At 43.5% G+C, this 9,966-nt stretch overlaps 1 long non-coding RNA gene across 1 annotated transcript; it reads right to left on the bottom strand.

Annotated features, from left to right (window-relative positions):
* Window positions 1-237: 237 nt before the first annotated feature.
* On the bottom strand, window positions 238-3,170 carry LOC139707046 (uncharacterized). The gene is made up of 2 exons (XR_011708650.1): window positions 1,301-3,170; window positions 238-461 (listed from the first exon to the last, which is right to left on the bottom strand). It is a non-coding gene; the product is annotated as an uncharacterized lncRNA (long non-coding RNA).
* Between the last annotated feature and the right edge of the window lie 6,796 nt (window positions 3,171-9,966).

Here is a 9,966-nt window from a genome sequence, read left to right on the forward strand (position 1 = left end):
AACTTTTTAAAACAGTAGTTAAGGGAGGAATATTACCTCATAAAATAGAAGCCTGGGTTTTAAGACCCAATTTCAATTTCAATTAAAATGTGAAAAGAAAGTGCATCTTGGAGTCAGGTCGGTGAGCCTCTTTCCTGCCCTGAGTACCAGTGGTTTGCAGAGAGTGTTCATTTCCATGGGCATGAAGCTGAAAGACCCACCGATTCCCTGTCCAAGAAAGACGCACGAGGCACTGGCTGCAAACGCAAGAGGCGATTTATTGATACACAGGCGCCTGCGGGTGCTCAGTGAAACCTCAGCTGGAGCTTCGGTGAACTGGCACACCGGGCTTTGGGGTACAGATCTTTTATAGGGTACAGTGGTCAGTTTCCCTCCTAGCACAGTAACAGGTATCTCATTGGCTCTTTTGAATCCAGCATATAGGTCACTTAAAGGGTAAACTTGTTTTTCACTATAGGTTCCTGGAAAAACCACATAAAAACCATTTGTTATTCATTGTATGGTTTTTCATTGTATGATCCCGTTTGCCCAACCGTGCCGGTTCCTTTCCCAACCATCCTGTCCTTTCTTAATCGGTTACACTTAACTGATTTTCTGAAAAATACATCTGACGTCTGTGCAGGTGCGGAAGCAAGCCCTGGTGATTTATTACTGGGCCTAAAGTTATTGGGCTGGGGTCTTTCATTCCCCCCTTTTTCTTTATCATGGATAGAATCTTATATCCATTGTTCTGCTTGCTCAGGTTCTTGGATTAAGCTTGTGTGTGACCCTGTTTGTTGTTTAAGCAACTGGTACTGTTGAGTTAGAACCATAGTTTGGATTATAGAAAGTCTCTCTCTCATGAATTGCACCAATCTATTGAGTATGCAGGGTCCAAACGTTAGGATTATTAGCAGAATAACTAAAGGTCCCGCTATGGTGGATAGCAAAGTAGTTAACCATGGGGATTTGTTAAACCAGTGTTCAAACCATCCTTGTTGAGCCTCAAATTTTTTTTTTTTTTCTTTTGGCCAGCCTTTCAGTGACCTTTTCCATAGTTTCCCGGACTACCCCTGTATGGTCAGCGTAAAAACAACATTGTTTCTTTAAAACCACACAGAGACCACCTTTCCTAAGGAATAACAGATCTAATCCCCTTCTATTTTGTAGTACGACTTCTGCGAGGGAAGAGAGAGATTTCTCTAAGACAGTGATAGACTTGGTCACTTGATATTAGACCCCCGATTTATCTAACTACACTGACTACCTAACTTTAAATCTGGCTTCATTTTTTTTTTTTTTTAATTTGGGAACTCCTTACTGCTGTGAGGAAGGGGGACGAAGAGAATCTTTCTGGCTTCTTCAGGCTGAAAAGGGACGGCGTGGGGCAAGCAGTTTGGAGTCCCCCTTAAAAATATCGGGTCTATCGAGTGGTCCATGATGAAAGTCTAATTGAGAAGTAATAGGCTGGAGGGCCATTTGAGTGATGGGTGGTCTATAAGAGAAACAAGAACTTATTAGTACTGGAACCATATTGATGCAGTAATAAATGCCACAGCACAGAAATATGCCAATGAGTATAATGGCCAAGACAAAGATTAACAATGTTTTCCATCAGGCAGTACCAGGAACTAGGAGCTAGGATATTGTTTCCATGAAAAAGTTGCTGAGGACATGGCTTCCATCTGAGCAGGTAAATCTTTAAAGATATTTGTCACATTGTCAGAAATGTCAGGGATGTCAACACAACAACTAACATGTAGGGTAATTTAATGTCATCTGATCCTGCAAAATCCTTTTACTAGTATAACCTCTGTGTCTAATAGAGAAATCTTTAATTCTGTTACTTAGGGCTGGATAACCATATTAGCAAACATCAAGCCTACCTGCGTTGGCTAGAAATAAAGACCTTAGACTAAAACTATTCTAGCAGTCCCTTTGACAGTTATCAGGCATTTCTAAGAATCTCTTTTGTAGCCTTCAGTCTACTTATTTATGGAAGTTACATTTAACTATTATTATCATTTAAGATGTCCAGGAACAGCTGTGCTTTGGCTTTGACTGTCTTTGCTAAGTGTTTAAGATGAAGCAAGTCAAACTGACTTTTGTTTCTACCTATTGTTTACAGTCAGCTGAGTTATCCTGGGAGTCCTCGGGAACTTCATAGCAGCTTTTCAGTTCTGCTAGTGCCATTTGCGCTAGGATGGGTCCAGGCCTTGCTTGACCATATGGCTTCCCTCAGAAGCATCAGGGATGTCTCCCTTTTCTAATGACCCTCCTCTTTACAGCAAATGCACCAATTGGCTTTCTGTCCTCCACTGGTCTCATTAATCTCCCTGCTCAGGAGGTTATGTGGCCTAGAGTTGCTGAGCCCTTTGTAGAAGTCCCCTATTCCCTGATTCAGACTGACTCAGAGGGCAAGAGCCGAATATTGGTTTTCTTGGCCCTTTTAATTTAACTAATTTTAAAAACTTGATCTTAAACATCCAGCAAATAAGTTAACAGCCTTATATTAAGAGCACTGGGCTTTAATGTCTATCTCTCTATCCTGTAGGTGAAGCAATACCTCTTTAAAACATTAACAGGCAATCCTTAAACCATCTATAAGCAAACTACAAAACAAAACTAACTAGGGTAAAAACATATTTAGCTTATATAATAGCTACCTTGAATTCTGGCAGGGTTATACATCATAATTTCCTGTTTGAGATCCTAGTAATCTTGGCAAAAACCTACTTTTGGACACAACTTTAACTGTACTGAAATCTGGCTTACTTCTTTCATAGCCACTTTCACATGTAGTGAGATGGGACAGAGCCTTATTTCAAGTAAGGCAGGGCTCTTTATAAATCTCAAGTACTATAGTTCTGAAGCTGATCATTTTACAAAGTTTACATAAATTGTTGTTCAAGTTTACATGAACATTAGCTAACACAACATAATATCACACCTAAAACATGAATTAAAGGCTGAAAGCTTTTAACCTCTTGTAGAAAAGTAGTAATGTACTTTTGTGTTTTGCAATAAAACCTTCACATAGATTAGGCTCTTATTAACTTAAAAATACATGAATTGTATCTCAGAGTAGAAAGTAACATGGAACCGTACATATCTTATTGATAACAAGTTCAGTTATAGAACACAAATGATATAATTGAATCTCCAACATGTTTTTTTTTTTTTAAGCCTAAAATTACCATACAACTTTAGAACACAAGCTTGATATAATGTTCTTTTGAAGCTTCTACCTTACAGACTTGTATACCTGGAAGATATGAACACATTAATAACACCATAATTACATAAACCTCCTTTTGTTCACATTTTGAAACAATACTTGTAAACTTTTAAATTTAAGCAGAGTTAACATTTTATTAGGGCCTTTTTGAACACCTAGAGAAACTTATAAGCTTAATTTTGAGGACATCTTTACTTTTATCTGTTTACCCAATCTAAATTGAACCGTTTGAATCACGTGAATTAAAGATATTTGGATCTATTTTTAATTTTTTTTTTTTTTTATGAGCGCTCCTCATCTGTCAATTGTTATATCACTGTAGGATATATGGACATACACACATACAGACATACCGACATACAACACATAACAAGAGTGTGCACACATAACAATAATAAAGGCCTCGTAGCTTTTTGCAGATGAAATCTCCATTGCAATGTTTTTTTGTTTTAAAAAAACTTCACTGATCAGAAAAACATTAACCTAGGTCTGCAGGATCAGAATCACGAGCTCAAAAAAAAAATACAGAATCTAAGAAAAAACAAGAGTCCTAAAAAAAAAAAAAAAGATGACTGGCCAGTAGTTAGTAAATACCATACAATTTACTTCTTGGTTTGGTCTAGTTTGAGTTCAGGTAAAAAGACACTTTTACCTTCTTTTTTTTTTTTCCTTGGGCCTGAGCTCCAAGCTGCTTCTGTTTGCATATCAGCTTAAGCCCTGACCAAGGTCTGGAAAGAGCAGGGGAAAAAAACTGCTATTTTGAGCAGACACTTTAGGCCTAAGGCGTTTTAACCTTAAGTTATATTTCCAGGTTTAGATGTTGAAAATTATGATACAAATTTAAGAAGCAATTTCCAAAATTTAAAATTTTATATCTTTTTACACTAGAAAAACTTGTTCACATAAAACTGGAAATAGGATCTCTACCATCAGAAGAAATTTCTTTAGTACCTCTAAGCCACTTTGCTTGTTTTGAAGTTTCTAAAGTAGCATTGAGTTACATTAAATTTGCCCACACACTACCATATATATCTGAAATTAAGCTTTGAAAATTTTTAAGACTATTACTATTTAATTATTTAATGTCATTTTTATGAGCCAGACCAATGTTTTAATTTCTTTTCAGGCTACCCAGTTCAAAATTGAAACTCTTTAAATTTTTTTTTTTTTTTATCCCAAGTATTTAAGTTTTCTAGCATGAACTATCTGAAATCAAATTAAACAATTGCTTAAACCCAACTTTTAACTGCAAGATAGTGCAATGCTTTAGAAACCCATTCAGATACCAGATTGTTACAATAAAAATTATTATTATTATTATTTTTAGACACACATTTAACCTAGATTATCCCTAAGAAACAATCAGACAACCAGATAAGAAAATATCTCTCCAGGTTTTGAACTTTCATTTAATTATGACTCCCATCAATGGCACCATAGACTTTCCCATGAGTGGACCAGATGTTTTCACATAGGGGCAACTATAGGTGTAAAATCAAGGGTCCCAGTGTGACTGGCTTTACTGCATTCAGTGTCCCTTCTTTTTAAGTAAACAGAGGTAGCATAATCCTTAAGATGTAGATAAGGACCCAGGGAACTCCCCAGAGCTAAATGGCTCTGGCAGCTGCTGGGAGTCCCTTAATCCCATCTTTCACCCATAGGATCAGTTCCTCCAGTTTGGTTTGACCTTAGGCATTAGGCATTTTTTTTTTTTCCTAACTTTTTAGTAGCCAGCTCCCAAAAAGTCCATCCTCTGCTTGCAGTTGTTTCGAGTGCTAGGCTTCCCCAAGAGAGCAGAGTGGGGACTCCTTAAAAGTCCCCTTGAGAGTGTTAAAATTTGTGACTGAAAATTTGGTTCCCATCTCTAAAGCCAATTAACACTAATTTAATAATGAGGACAGGGCTTTGAGAAAAGTCAAAGCGAGATGTTAAAGTTGTTATAGATTGTCCCATGTTAGTCTTAGATGGAGTGAGAAAGTGCAAAGGCAAGAAGACAGACACAAATATCAGACTGGACACAGAGAACGCTGCGCGGCTCGAGCACAAACCGAACGTACCTGACGGATTAGGGAGAGGAGGGATACCGTCACCTCCGTCACCCACGAGTACAGTGTACTCTACAGAACATTGGAGGCCCCCCAAGATGGGCCTCCCTGAGCCCCTGGGACGTCTCCCAGGGTGGCAGGGGAGAAGTCTGAGTTCGTCAACTCCTTCTCAAGCTGCCCAGAATACAGAGCGATTACGCGTAATCGTACAGACGCTGCGCATGAACAGATAACAAGATAACAACCAGACAGACAGAGACACAAAATGACACGAACTGGCCAGCTTACCTCCCAGTGGTTATCGGGTGTTCCTCGGGCAGGGATCCGGACGGGGTTACAGGAGTTCTCCTGGCTGGCTCGCCAAATGAAAGACCCACCGATTCCCTGTCCAAGAAAGACGCACGAGGCACTGGCTGCAAACGCAAGAGGCGATTTATTGATACACAGGCGCCTGCGGGTGCTCAGTGAAACCTCAGCTGGAGCTTCGGTGAACTGGCACACCGGGCTTTGGGGTACAGATCTTTTATAGGGTACAGTGGTCAGTTTCCCTCCTAGCACAGTAACAGGTATCTCATTGGCTCTTTTGAATCCAGCATATAGGTCACTTAAAGGGTAAACTTGTTTTTCACTATAGGTTCCTGGAAAAACCACATAAAAACCATTTGTTATTCATTGTATGGTTTTTCATTGTATGATCCCGTTTGCCCAACCGTGCCGGTTCCTTTCCCAACCATCCTGTCCTTTCTTAATCGGTTACACTTAACTGATTTTCTGAAAAATACATCTGACGTCTGTGCAGGTGCGGAAGCAAGCCCTGGTGATTTATTACTGGGCCTAAAGTTATTGGGCTGGGGTCTTTCAAAGCCCCTTCCTCTTTTTCTTCTGTTTTATTTTTGGGTACCAGGGATTGAACTCAGGGGCACTTGACCCCTGAGCCCCATCCCCAGCCCTATTTTGTATTTTATTTAGAGACAGGGTCTCACTGAGTTGCTTAGGGCCTCGCTTTTGCTGAGGCTGGCTTTGAACTTTCGATCCTCATGCCTCAGCCTCCCGAGCCACTGGGATTACAGATGTGCACCACAGCACCAGGCCCACTTTTTTTACGTATAACTTTTCATAGGTCTAAATGACCTCCCTGCTTATAATTACACTGACCACAGTGTAATTATTAAGTCAACAGTCAATATCTGTGTACAAATTATCTTTAAATTTCTTTAGGATCTATCACTAAGAGTAGATCTATTCTCTTGGGATAGGTGGCAAAAATTTTTAGTTGTCTGTCCCCCCAAATCTACTCCTCTTTTCCATAATAGAATTTTCAGCAGGGCGTGAGGCAGTCCCCTGGGATGGAGACTACATTTCCTATAGTCCCTTGCAGCTGCATGTGGCCAGCTGACGGATTCAGCCAATGGGATATAAGCATAAGTGATATTACCACCCATGTCATGCTACAGAAGAGAAGGAGCAGGTCGCCACCGCTCCCTTGTCCCCTTTGAACTGGCTTGAGGATGTGGGGTGCTCCATCTTGGACTTTGGGATCAGGAACCACACTCAAGCCAGAAGAGAAAGAGCCAATTCATAATTTCACCAAACAGAACCTCCAATTTACTTGGGGTCTCTCTTACACTCAGCCCAACTTACTACAAGGCACACTGAATTTTGTGGTTCTTTGTCTCCAGATATTTAGCGTGACCCTCGACAAAGATGTCACGGTTGGAAAATGTAACAGCCGACCTCGCACAGTGAGCAGGTTACCAAGCCTCCAGCGCACCGCACTCCCCGCGGGTCCCCGGAGCCCATCATCATGGGGTGTCCCAAAGCCAGAACGCTGAAGAGTGTCACGGTCTACAGAAGTTCCAAATGTTGGGCAAAACAGAGTGTCACACCAGTTGGGAATTGCTTCTGGAAGGTTCTGAAGGCCAAGTGTTCGTGTGCACAAAAGAAGCATAAATCAGCCCTGGAGCAGAGCCAGCCTCGCACACCGGCCCTTCTGAGCTGCCTTTCATGACCCTCTCAGTCCCGAGGCCTGGAGCTACCGCCAGAGTGTCCTTGGGGGTTGGAAAGGCCATTAGAACTCACTCCTCAATGCAAAATTGAAACCATCTGACATGTTTTTGGCAAGCAGCCCGTGGGCTCTGCTGAGGAGCCTCCAATGACAGTGACGGGGAGTCTGGGGGCAGGACCCGGGCCGCAGGACAGCTGCAGACCTGGCCTTGGGCTGAACCACCTCCCGTGGCTCCCTTCACCCGGATTCTGATGACACCCCGCAAACTTCATTCCCTTCCCCTGGGGATGTCCTCTGATATGTGACATCAGCTATGGCATCTCCTGTCTGTGTCAGGTTAAGCCATCAGGACTTGATCTTTGTCACCTTCCCACTGAAGACAGATTTAAAGTTAGGTAGTCAGTGTAGTTAGGTAAATCGGGTCTAATACCAAGTGAAATCTAAAATGGAGGCCATGCTGAGAATGATTCCGGAAACGCAGGACAACTCATGGAATGTTAATGAAGTCCTGAAAAGGCCCTAGGCCAAAAGTCCATCCCAAAGAAGTGTTAATGAAGTCCTTCCTGCTCAGACTACTTCTTTAGCCCACCTGTGTCCCACCCCTCGGGCCTTCCAACCTACATTCCATCACCAAAACTATAAAAAGGGGAAACAACCGCACTTCCACGGATTCCACCTCTTGGGTCCCCTTCTTCCTCTGGGAGAAGTCTTTTCTGCTGTCCTTTAATAAACTTCTAATTTCTACTCTGACCTTGCCTCGGCGTGCTTCTTTGGTGTTATTCTTCAACATTGGGGAAGCAAGGACTCGTCACCGGTCAACAGCACCCTGGGCCTCGTCCAACCCTGCCCCACCCCCAACATGGGCCCTGTCCTCCCAGCTAAAGAGCACAGCTGTCCCAGCTCACCTTCCCATCCCTGTCCCCCCCCCCCACCTCCTCCTGCCCTCTGTGACCTTGGAGCTTGACATGGATTTGGGAACCAGTTAAAGAAAGACAGAAAAGGAGGAGGAAGAGGAGGAGAAGGAGGGATAGGAGAAGGAGGAGGGAGGGGAGGAGGAGAGAGAAGAGAAGGAGGAGGGACAGGAGGAGGAGGAGGAAGAGGAGGAGGAGGGAGAGGAGGAGGAGGAGGAGGGAAAGTTTTACCTCAAGTTTGTTGCTCAGGAGACAAAATCAGTGGTGAGATCACTGTCTACACAAGGATCAAGGAACTTGTGAGCGCAGGGTGGGCCGTGCTGGGTCTGCTCTCCTGGGGTCGTCAGGTGGAGATGTCTGGCAGGTGGCCAGATGAGGTGGTGCGGGGATGGGGATTAGGGAACCGTCAGCTACAGAGGTGGTTGGAACAGAGTGGGAATGAGAGAGAATCGGGAGCCGGAGATGGTGTTTTGGAGAACCCTGACGTTCAGGAGGTAGGTGAGACAGAGGTCTGTCTGAGGAGAGCCAAGAGGATTTCATGGAAGGACATCAGAATGAGCAATGCACAGGGAGGGAGGGTGGCCAGCCTTCCAGCCACGGCGCACCCCGCGTCGCACCCCACAGTGCGGCCCAGCCACAGAGTACACGGCCAACGTCCACCCAACCCCAAGGCCAAGGTGGATCTGGATGGAGAATGGAATTCCTACCAGGGAGGCCGGCAGCCCCCAGCAGGGTTCAGAAAAGGTTAAAGGGAGTGGAAACGAGATTGCAAAACTAGATTTCCCCTTCCTGAGAAGTTCCTGGGAGAACTTGGAGAAGTCTCTAACCGGAGTTTCTGGGTTATTCTTTTAAGTGAATAACTTTTTCTCCTTAAAAATGTGAAAAGACCCAACTGGGTTTATAGACCCCTTCCCATAGGCCAGGTGTGTGGCTGGGTGTGGGGGTGGGGAAATGAATAAGGAAATAAAAACCCTTGCTGAGCGAATTTCTGGAATTTTTAATTTAAAAAGGCGGAACCCATCCCCCACCCCACATACACACCCCGAGCTGCTGGAAGGGTCTGTGGACTGTCTTTCACGCACGTAGGACTTTTTATTTCCCACTCTTGCTATCGAGGTATAATTTGCATGCAATAAAATGAACAGATTTCCGAGTATAGCGTGCGACGGGCTTTGACAAGTGGAACCACCAACGGAATCAAGATAGAGAACATTTCCACTACCCCCCAAAAGTGCTTTCATGTTTCTTTCTAGTCAAACCCAGCCCCGGGAACCCCCTGGTCTGCTTCGTATCACTGGAGATTAGCTTCACAGAAATGGATTTGCACTCCCTCCCGTCTGGCGGCTTTTGCTCAGCATAATGGTTTTGAGAGTCACCCGCGTGGCTGGAGAATCCACAGCTCTAACAGCCCTGTTGCACTGTGTAAGTGCATGTCCCCCTCTGTCCATCCCTACCCTGCCCACAGGTCGATTCCAGTTTTGAAGACTTCTGAATAAAACTGCCCAAGACATTTCCAAGAGGCTCTGGCCATGTGTTCCTTGCTCTCGGACAAGTGGCTCAGGGGTGTGCCTGCCAGGTCACGTGCTGTCCCCCTGAATATGCCATTGAACAACTATGTGTCTTGCAAATGCATTCACTGGGTCTTTGCCTTGTCTTGTCATTTTCTTATCAAAGCGTAAAATATTTTTTTTTCATGAAGTCACATTCACCAAAATGTTTTGGTTTGTGCTTTTTGTGTCTAGCTGAGAGATCTTGGCCTAACTCAAGGTCACAAAGACTGCTCTCCTG

The sequence above is a fragment of the Marmota flaviventris genome, chromosome 1, assembly GCF_047511675.1.
Source record: "Marmota flaviventris isolate mMarFla1 chromosome 1, mMarFla1.hap1, whole genome shotgun sequence".
Taxonomy (NCBI): domain Eukaryota; kingdom Metazoa; phylum Chordata; class Mammalia; order Rodentia; family Sciuridae; genus Marmota; species Marmota flaviventris.